We start from the raw sequence: 699 nt of genomic DNA on the forward strand, positions 1-699 counted from the left end.
GACGGGGGAAGAGGGCCCGCATGGGGAAGGGCGGCCGAAGTAGGACACGAGGGCGGCGGCCGGATCGGGGATTGAGGGATTCGATCTGTGAGCGTCAGCGTGTGAGTGTGAGTGAGTGAGAGGGAAGGGGCGCACGGGCCGGCGCGGGAGAAAGCAGAGGTGGGCTGAGCGGCAGCGCGGGGGAAGAGGCCCAACGTTATAGCTAAATCGGCAACTAGGGGCCAAGAGTGTGGCCCATCAACAAGTGCGCTGGCCGGGAAATCCCGCGCTACTGCTAACGTACGCTTGCAGCGCTGATGTTGTCTAGCGCTACTGCTAAATAGCAGTAGCGTGGGGTCTCTAACCAACGCTACTGCTAAATGTCTACCTATAAGCATTTTCCTAGTAGTGTCCCAAGACGAATTCCTATCCATGCCTTTGGAGACAACTCGCCCATGCCTCTGAAGACAACATGCCTGTGCCTCTTGAGAATTCAAACCTCACATGCCTCAACCGTGGCTAGGTGTTGTGCACATGTGACAGTAAATGTTTCACACCCATGCCTTTCCAGGCGAAGTAGCTTGGCTGTAACGCCCGTGCCTTCTACCCCGTGCCTTCTACAGGACTTGCATAAAGAATTACTTCTGAGGTGTCAACTTCTTATAGCATCTCATGAACTTCAGCAACCAACCAAACGCGTGAAAAACGCGCTGCCCCGAC

This window comes from Triticum dicoccoides, chromosome 5A (assembly GCF_002162155.2).
Source record: "Triticum dicoccoides isolate Atlit2015 ecotype Zavitan chromosome 5A, WEW_v2.0, whole genome shotgun sequence".
NCBI lineage: Eukaryota > Viridiplantae > Streptophyta > Magnoliopsida > Poales > Poaceae > Triticum > Triticum dicoccoides.